The 10,041-nt window shown below is 42.0% G+C and overlaps 1 non-coding gene across 1 annotated transcript; it reads right to left on the bottom strand.

The window, feature by feature from the left end:
- Positions 1–8,992: 8,992 nt before the first annotated feature.
- Positions 8,993–9,155, bottom strand: LOC144696220 (U1 spliceosomal RNA). Its single transcript, XR_013580132.1, has one exon. It is a non-coding gene; the product is annotated as a U1 spliceosomal RNA (small nuclear RNA).
- Positions 9,156–10,041: the final 886 nt, after the last annotated feature.

The following is a 10,041-nucleotide window of genomic DNA, read 5'->3' as shown; positions in this document are numbered from 1 at the left end:
ATGATTTTGTACTTCTCTATTAAATTTTCCATTTAACTTCCCTGCAGAGACACTGGCCATAATCTTCCAATCCCCTTAGGTACAGGAGAGGAGCCAGAGGACTGGAGAATTGTAAATGTTTCATCCTTGTTCAGAAGCGGTCTAACAATAAATCCAGCAGCTCCAGGTAAGACAGTTTAACCTCTCTGCTGGGAAAGCTTTTAGAAGTGATAACCTTGGACACAATTAAAAAACACGTAGACAATTGTGTGGAGTACTTAAGGAAAGCCAGCCCGGATTTTTCAAAAGAAATGTGTCCAACCAATTTGACTGAGTTTTCTAATGCCGTAACAGGTATGATTGATAGGGTAACATGGCTAATGTGCTATTTCTAGACTTCCAAAAAGGCATTTGAAAGAAATCACATAATAGGCTAACATCATAAATTTGAAGCCCGTGGGATAAAATGGGCAATGAAAGTGTGAATATGAATTTGCCTCAGCAGCAGAAACAGGTATGGTGAATGGTTATTTTTCAGACTGGAGTAGTTTTACACTGTTCCCAAGGGGTCGGTGTTATGACAAGGCAGATGATGTGTGCCGGGCGGACCACATCCACACGGGAGACTTGTTCGCTCTATCACAATGGTTTTACAATTTGTATTTATTACGAGATGTGTGCACTAAATTCAGAAATAATGTGTCCACTAAGACTTTAGAGATCTTAAAAATGAAATTAGAGTATTTATTAACAAAATAAAAGATTTTAAACACATAAATCAGACTACAAATTACTTACTCCTATACCAACTTCTGACATTCTTAATATTAACCTGATTCCCAGCTACACATCCCCCTTTAAGGCAACAGAACAAAATAGATTTTAGAATTTAAAAAACCCAGCAAGTTAGCACAGTGCCCACTTGACAGTGGAATTCCAAATGACCTCCCCAACTTCAGTTACTTTACATAGCAGACTTATGCATAAATGGCTGGGGGCTTCTTGAAGGCAGGAATGTGAGCGGTGAGTAGGATGTTTAGAGGCCTCAAGGCAATTTAGACGAGTTAAGTGAGTGGGAAAATACATGTCAGATGTAGTATAACGTGGATAAGTGTGAAGTTATCCACTTCCCTAGGTAAAACAGGATGACAGAATATTTTTTAAATGGTGTCAGATTGGGAAATGTTGATGTACAAAAGGACCTGGGTGTCCTTGCATACAAATCACTGAAAGCAAGCATGCACGTGCAGCAAGCAGTTGCATGAGGACTTCAGTACAGGGGTAAGTATGTCTTCCCGCAGCTATACAGGGCCTTGGTGAGACCACACCTGGAGTATTCTGTGCAGTTTTGAACTCCTGAGCGGAGAAAGAAAACTTTCCAGACAGGCAGTGCAGCGAAGGTTCACCAGGCTGATTCCTGGGATTGTCGTGTGAAAAGACATTGGGTCGATTAGGCCTGTATTCACACGAGTTTAGAAGAATGAGAGGGGATCTCATTGAAACATGTAAAATTCTGACTGGGCTGGACAGACTGGATACAGGAATGATGTTTCCTCTGGCTGCGGGGTCTAGAACAAGGGGTCTCAATCTTAGGATACAGGGTAGGCCATCAAGGACCGAAATGAGGAGAAACCTCTTCGCTCAGAGGGTGGTGAATTCTCTGCCACCGAGGGCTGTGAAGGCCAATTCACTGAATATGTTGAAGAAGGAATTAGGTAGATATCTGGACACTAAAGTCGTCAAAGGGGCTGGGGAGAGATCGAGACTATGACGTTGAGATTGAGGATCAGCCATGATCATATTGATTAGTGGAGGAGGCTCGAAGGGCGAATGAGCTACTCCTGCTTCTATTTTTCTATGTTTTTCCACTCCTGTTAGATCTTACATGGCCCTCTCCTCACATAGCCTTTCATTTTCCTTTAATTTTCCCTTTACTATGTAAATTCAACTATTTGATATGACTCTGAAACGTTAAAGTCTGAAAAGGAAGGTAAAAAATAAAATATTTTTCAGGCACATAAATAAAAATAGGAAGGCTGGGATGGAAATAGGACCATTAAGGGATAGATAGGATAATGCCACAGATAAGGATAGAGACAGGCCAGAAATTTTAAATGATTACTCAACCTCTCAGGCTGTACGGCTCACAATGAATGTATGTAGTGAATACTAAATGTATCATTATTGTATTGAAGCACCTCAGAGTGCAACATGATGTAGGTTGATAACTCCAATACCATTGCACTGTCTGACTGTCATGACCAGGTTGAAATGATTGTAATATTCATGGATTGTCTTGAAGCACCTCGGGATCCATGTGTTAAAGTTGAATCTGATTGCACTTTTTGTGATGGCAATTTAGAAATGTTTGTAATGTCCTTTCAGATATTTTATGAATAAAGTATATTTTTCTAAATAAATTAAATGATTATTTAATTTCAGTGTTTAACAGGGAGCTAGAACAGGTAGACATGATATTGATTGATGATCTAAGTCTTCAGGTAAGTGCAATTAAAATAAGAGAAAAGAGATAGATTCAAACTCAAAGAGGATAAAACCCTGGCCCAGAAGTTTCACAACCACACATTTAAAATAATTCTAGGGAATAGATAGCAGAGGTATTACTGCAGATTTAAAGTATTTTTTTTTAGGAAAAGGTGTGGTGCTAGAGGACTGGTGGATAGTGAATGTAATTCCTGTTCTTAAAAATGCAGGACAGAATGTGCCTAGGGAATAGTAGATCAGTCAGCTTCATTTTGGTGCTAGAAGAAATAATGCAATCCCTACTAGAGAGAGGAAGAACTTCTAACAAAAAAAATGAATCATGAGCATGGATTTCAAAAGGGAAAATCTCTCTTGACCAAAGTAATGAAATTTTAGGAGGAGGTAACAGAGACAGTAGACAATGGTAATGTAGTAGATGCAATTTACCTGGATTTTCAAAAGTCCTTTGACAATGCCTCTTACAATAGGCTACTGAATAAAGTTAGAAAATATGGAGTCAGGGGAGAAGGGAAGAATGGGTTGCTAGCAGGTAGTAAGCAGAGGGTAGTTATTCAGAGTGGCAGAAAGTGGAAAATAGTATTTGACAAGGATCAGTACTGGGCCCACTGCAGTTGATAATTTGCATTAATGTTTTGAACTTCAGAATCAGAAACACAATTTATAAATGGATGACGTGTCTTTATATGTGCATGTGTGCATGCGTGTGTGTGTGTGTGTGTGTATGTGCGTGTGTGTGTGCGTGTGTCTATGAGAGAAACAGTCGGTCAGTCAATACTGAGGAGGAAAAGGCTGAAGAGAAACAAACAAAGCAGGAGGGCTTCTTTTTGAAGGGATCAAATTGAAAATTAGGGAAGTTAAGCTAAATTTATTTCAAACTTTGGTTAGATCATACTTACAGTACTGCACGTGGCTCTGGTCAATTTATTATTAAAAAGGATAGAGGAACTGGGGAGAGTGCAGAGTGGATTTAAAATTTCATCCCACCCCCACACCCCCCTCCTTACCGTCCAAGGGCCCAAATACTCCTTTCAAGTGAAATAGTGCTTCACTTGCACTTCCCTAAATTTGGTCTACTGCATTTGCTGCTCCCAATGATGTCACATCTACATTGGAGATACCAGACGCCGACTGGGTGACAGCTTTGTGGAATACCTTCGGTCTGTCTGCAGGCATGGCCCAGACCTTCCTGTCCCTTGCCATTTCAACACACCATCCCGCTCTCATGCCCACATGTCCATCATGGGCCTGCTGCAATGTTCCAGTGAAGCTCACCGCGAAATTGAGGAACAGCGCCTCATCTTCCGACTAGGCACTTTACAGCCTTCCGGACTTAACAACAAGTTCAACCACTTCAGATCATGAACTCTCTCCTCCATCCTTACCCATTTTAATCCCCTTTATTCCAAATATTTAATTTTAAATATTAATTTATATACATACATTTTTTTCCTCCCCATTTCTATTATTATTTTTAAAATTTATTGCCATTCATTGTTTTATCCCCACCTTTTAGCTTATTTTGATCTTTTCTCCCACACCATCACCCCCCAGCCCCCCACCCCCATTAGGGCCAAATGTAACTTGCTCATCCTGCTTTCTATCATTAATGCCACCATTAGCACTTCCTTTAGCCAGTATCACCACCATCAACACCCCTTTGACCTTTTGTTTATGACATCTATTGCAATCTCGCCGTTGCCTCCACCTATCACTGGCCTTCTAGCCAGCTTCATCTGTCCCACCCCCTTAAACAGTATATATTTCACCACATTTCTACTTCTTTTTAGTTCTGAAGAAAAGTCACCATGGACTCGAAACGTTAACTCCATCCTCTCCACAGAAGCTGTCAGACTTGCTGAGTTTTTCCAGCAATTTTTGTTTTCATTACCCAAAATTAACGTTAATCCTACAGAAAGTGAGTCTGGGGAATTAATAATGGAAAATAATGAGATGGCAGATGAATGGAACCGATATTTTGCATTAAGCTTCACTATTGAGGATATAAGTAACCTCCCAGAAATCACTGTATCTCAGGAAATGGAGGGGAGTGAGGAACTCAGGAAAATTGCAATCACCAGGGAAGTAGTATTGAGCAAACAGTTGGAGCTGCGGGCTGACAAATCCCCAGATCCTGTGGACTTCATCCTAGGGTCTTAAAAGAATTGGCTAGTGAGAAAGTTGATGCATTGGTTGGTGGGGTGGGTGGGGGAGATGAACAGAAGGGAAGGTCTATGATAAAATAGAAAACAGGACAGATTAAATGCTGCAAAGTGTCTTTACGAAGTAAGTCTGGAACGAGATGCAGTGGTTTCTGTCGAGTTTCTTCCTGAGCAGTTCCATGACACAGGACCCTGTGCTCTACAGGCTGTTCCCAGGGACGCACACCGAGATAAACGTCAATTCCTGTTCGACAGGTACTAGAAACTGTAAAATATTGTTTTCAAAATATAAACTTTATTCATAAAGTTAAGGTAAATTACAAGACAGTTCCAATCTGACATCACATAAAGTGCAACACAAATCTATTTTGTTTAATGCAGCCTATGACATTCTCAGGTACTTCAGCACGCTCACAAACAGATTACAAATAGATTTACAATTCTCGTTTCATATCAAACATTCTCTGGTACGTTGTCTGGGGAAAGGAAAATTAAATGACAGAACAGAAAATAATTGAGGGGAAAATGCACAAACATTGAGGAAAACCAGACACTGAGCTGCTGCACAGAGGCTCACTCACCTGTACATTATCTTACACAGCGCTCTGTCCCCCTCATTCACTCTGTGAACCACATAGGGACACCGGGCAGACACAGCCTGTGCTGATGGGGAGCCTTACTTGCCTGTACACATACATTATCTTGTACTCCATGTCGGTGATTTTACAATGATATAAAGGCATCAATTGCACATAAGTGATTGTGTAAATATGCTGTGGGTTCATTTATTGAGGCGAGGAACTTGGGGACAGATACACATGGATAGAAATATTGAAGGCATCAGCAGCAGAAATGTCTGTTGTGTGCTCTGCTCAATATCAAAAGTGAAACTAAAGCTAGATTGCATGACACACTTCCCTTCTAGCGATGATAGGCAGCTATCTCTTAAAGACATATTACAGCATTCCCCCTTTTCAAAGGTACTTTAACCCCTTCCAAAGAAGTGTAACTACTTACAATACTTGTTCATGTTTAGATACCTAATGGTATAACATGAGCATATCGAATGGATAAATCTATGAGTCCCTGAAGGGTAAGGGCAATCTGCAGGTATGCCCAGATCCTATGATGGTAACTTTATCTGGAGGTGTATTTAATTGCTCACAGTGACCTGTCCGATTGTGAGACTTGCATTTTGTTTCTGGTTTCATTAGGGATCTTTTCCTAAATGCAATAGGAATGCACGGTGGTTGAGGAGCTGGAATAGATCTGATTTCTCCTCAGTTACGTCTCACCATTGTGCCTTTTTGTGTCATGACTTCATAGGACCCTGGTTTTGAACCAATCTTTGACGCCTCGGCTGGTTGCCACGTACCCTTCTGTGGGCCCCTGGACGTGAAATTGTTCCAACTGTAAACTTGGCAGCTCTGTACCCACATTTTTATCAAGACATTGGCCGTCTTCTCTTACAGTTTTAAAAGTTGCTCTCTAGTCTTTGAGACAGTAGGATGGGTAAGAGTCCGTAAATTGGTATGCACTGGTCGGCCAAACAAAATCTGTGCCAGTTATAGAATAATTCCACTTAAAGGTGTCACTCTTGGATGTAACATTGCAATGGGTAGATCTTGCTTGGTCTGTCTACATTTGAGAATTAGGGATTTCACTGTGCAAATCATTCATTCATCTGGGCCATTAGATCAAGCTAATATCAGGTCATAAAGATTCCAGTTTGATGAGCTGCCTGCCTTTAGAAATGACTTACCGGGAGGTGCCTGACTTGTCCCAATATGGCCAAAATGATCTTATCTGCTCGTGGCGATACTGACTTGAATCAGGCCATCCGTTTTCCACAGTTTCTGTAGTGTCACCTTTCACCATTTCTTCTTGTAGCTGCTAGCATTTGTTTTGCACAAAATGCTATGGATCAATTGACTGACTTGCAGACTTGTTCTGGATCAATTGATAGACTTGCATTCTCCTGCAAGCATAATGTTGCAGCTCACTTTTAATTGACAATTATGTCTAAACATCCTGGATATTTCGATTTTAGTTCATGAGCTGAGGTGACAGGTGTAGTGTCTGAGTTTGATCTGCCTTGTGAGGTCTGATTGATTCCATGGATTGTTGCTAGTGTGAGGTCATGGCATGCTGGTACACCTAGGGACTCTGGGCCTTTAGTCTCCATAATGTAGAACATCTGTGTCACCAGGAGGATTGATTGTACTTACAGTCCAGGAGTATGATCCTGCAAATGGAATTTGTGAGATGTTGTATGCTGAGTGTTTCACAGCAGTTGGTTTTGCCATGTCTACAGATATGTGTCTTTTAGAATTAGTAGAGGTAGCATGTTGGCACTTGCCCCTGTGTCAATCTTGACCAATAATGAATCCTTACCAACTTTCTTAGGGCAGCTAATTCGAATCTTGGCAAACACTTCAGATGGTGAGATGGCATCAATGCTTTCCACAAGATTGACGGTGTGAAATAGGTGCTCTTCACTCTCCATATCATTGTGCACATGGTCATTTTCTTGTTTGTCAATCGCTTCGTGTATATGTTTCTGGTGGGATACCAGCTGGCCATCCTCATTGCTGAAAAGTACCTGTTGCGTGCAGGTTGTTTGGATCAGCGCACGGCTCTTTGTAGCTGCATCAGCCTTTGCTCAAGTGTACAGCCTCTGCCAACGGCCCTTTCTGCCACATGCCTTACAGAATCGATGAAAAGTTGGGCATTTCCTTGGTGCATGCAGAAGGCTACACCCTCCACATGTCCTGCTAGGTTTGGGTTTCCTAGTGAGCGCTTCAACAACTGGGTTGTACTTTGGACCTGTAAGTTTCATCAAACTGTGAGGATCGCTTTGTACTTACATCCATCCTCTTCAGCCACTCTTGAATGCTACACCTTTTCGGCTTGTCTAACAGATCTTCCTGGAATCCTTCCATGGGAGTGGATGTGATCACCAACTCAACAATTCTGCCTGCTAGCTCTGCATTTGAAAAATCACAGAACGTCCCCTTTTCTCTGCACCTGCTGATGAAGTGGTCTATGGATTCTGTAAAAAAACCAAAAATAGCTGGAAAAACTTAGCAGGTCGGACAGCATCGACGAAGATGAATACAGTTGTAGTGTCGAGTCCGTGTGACTCTTCATCAGAACTAAAGAAAAATAGAAATGAGGTGAAATATAAGCTGGTTGATGGGGGTGGGACAGGTGAAGCTGGATGGAGGGCCAGTGATAGGTGGAGGCAAAAAAGAGATTGCCAAACATGTCATAGACAAAGGGACAAAGGATTTTCATGGTAATGATATTACCTAAGGAATGTGCTAATGGTGACATTAAGGGTAGAAAGCAAGACGAGGAAGTGACAAATGGTCCGAGTGGCTGTGGGGTGAGGGGAAGGGATCGAAATAGGCTAAAAGGTGGAGATAAAACAATGGATGGGAATAAATTTAACATTAATAGAAATTGTTGGGAAAAGGAAAATATATTTTAAAAGTGACAAATTATTAGACAAAAGGGGGATCGGAAAGGGGCTAAGGATGGGGGAGAGAGGTCATGCCCTGAAGTTGTTGAACTCAATGTTAAGCCCCGGAAGGTTGAAAAGTGCCTAATCGGAAGATGAGATGCAGTTCCTCCAGTTTGCGTTGAGCTTCACTGGAACATTGCAGCAGGCCAGGGACGGATATTTGGGCATGGAGGGTGTTGTCGAAATGACATGAACTCTAATTGATGAAGCCAGAAGTTGAACCTGATTCTGCACCAGTCACCCAATATCTTTTGGGGATCCTTTAGCTCTTCTGCTGTTGATCCTGACCTGTTCAGCCTGTGTAGACCGACAATGACATTATCTTGCCCCCTCACATTCTGTGAACCAAATGCTGTTCAAAAGGGAATTGGATAAATAATAAAAGAAAAATGATAAAGGTCATTTCCTGAGCCGATTTGGCATTGGGATTTAAAAGCCTAAAGTCATTTTAGAAGCAGCTCGCTGCTGCAATGGGGGAATCATTTGTTTCTGGGTGAATGAATTTCAAAAGCGTCTCTTCCTAAAAACCGTTTCTCTTGCTTATGCCACCCTCTGCTGGCCGTTGAACGCTGGTACACAAGCATAGAGGAAATCATGATAAATGCAGTGAGTGCAGAGCGACCTCAAATGCCAACGTTAAAATAAAAGCAAAACACTGCGGATGTTGGCGATCTTGGACCTCGAAACGTTAACATTATTTGCTTCTCCATATACATGTGTCCTGTATGTGTTAATTTTTCGAGTACTTTGTAGTACATGCAACAGCGGTCTCTGTTGGTGAAGAAATATGTTACAGTAAAATCTGACATTAATTAGTTAATCAGAGGAGAGCGCAAATGCAGTCCTCCCGCTCCCACAAATTTTACAGTCGAGAATCCCGCATTTGGGGACATCGCAGGTGTCAGCACACTCGAAGTGCAATGGGCTGACCTCGTCCTGGGAGAACCACCTCTTTTTTGGACAAATATACTTTATTCATTAAATATCTGGAAGAACATTACAAAACATTTCTAAATCGCCATCACAAAAAGTGTATCAAATTCAACTTTTAGACATGGATCACGAGCTGCTTCAATACAATCAATGAATATTACAGTCATTTCAATATGGTCATTACAGACAGTCGGAAAGTGCAATGGTATTGGAGTTATCAACATACATCCTGTTGCACTCTGAGGTGCTTCAATACAATTATGATACATTTAGTATTCACTGCATACATTCAATGTGAGCCGTTCAGCCTGAGGGGTCGATCCAATTTCCAGTCTCTTGGTGCACTATGGCAGAAAGGTCTTAGACAGCGACCTTTCCCTATTGCGCCATTGCGGCGGCTGCCCCAAGCTTTAGTGTGTCTCTCAGCACATAGTCCTGGACCTTGGAATGTGCCAGTCTACAACACTTGGTCGGGGACAACTCTTTGCACTGGAAGACCAACAAGTTTTGTGCAGACCAAAGAGCATTGTTCACTGAGTTGATGATCCTCCAGCTGCAATTGGTGTTTGTCTCGGTGTGTGGCTCTGGGAACAGCCCTTAGAGCACAGAGTCCTGTGTCACAGCACTGCTCGGGATGAACCTCGACAGAAACCACTGCATTTCTCTCCAGACCTTCTTTGCAAAGGCACAATCCACAAGGAGGTGAACAAAAGTCTCTTGCCAACCCCCTACCACACACAGCCACCTCAAGGGCAAGGTGCAGAGAGGGTGAGACTCCTGGTGTGTAGGAAGGATCTGATTGGGAGGCACCTTGGTGCCTCTTGGAAAGTTCTGGCGATGAACCATTCTGCCACATGACTTTGACAGTCTGCTCGGGGAACCATCGGAAAGGATCCAACATCTCCTTTTCCTGCAGGGCCTCTAAAACGTTACGTGCCG

Source organism: Cetorhinus maximus, chromosome 21 (assembly GCF_964194155.1).
Source record: "Cetorhinus maximus chromosome 21, sCetMax3.hap1.1, whole genome shotgun sequence".
NCBI classification, from domain to species: Eukaryota; Metazoa; Chordata; class Chondrichthyes; order Lamniformes; family Cetorhinidae; genus Cetorhinus; species Cetorhinus maximus.
The sequence above is the reverse complement of the archived record's forward strand: the minus strand, read 5'-3'. Positions and strand labels throughout refer to the sequence as shown.